This window comes from Prionailurus bengalensis, chromosome C1, assembly GCF_016509475.1.
Source record: "Prionailurus bengalensis isolate Pbe53 chromosome C1, Fcat_Pben_1.1_paternal_pri, whole genome shotgun sequence".
Taxonomy (NCBI): Eukaryota; Metazoa; Chordata; class Mammalia; order Carnivora; family Felidae; genus Prionailurus; species Prionailurus bengalensis.
This window is the reverse complement of record NC_057345.1, coordinates 77,769,223-77,769,516: the sequence shown is the minus strand read 5'-3', so window position 1 is coordinate 77,769,516 and position 294 is coordinate 77,769,223.

Here is a 294-nt window from a genome sequence, read left to right as displayed (position 1 = left end):
TAAAGGCCTCGGTGCCGCGGCATCAGCCATTGAGCGCTTGCGCGATAGGGTTGGGTTTTCTCCCCTAGGCGATGGTTGGTTAAAAGAGCGGTTACAGAAATAAAGCCCGGGAATGATTCTTTGCTAAAGAATAGTGAACCGTGAGGTTAAGGATCCAGCCCAATTATCAGGAAAGATAATTCAGAAATAGAAAAGTCTCAGGTTCTAGGAGTACTGACACATCCTGACATACCGTGGCCACCCAAGAAACCCGGCACACTCTGAGTAAAAGGTGGTTACTTTCCCGACCCCCTG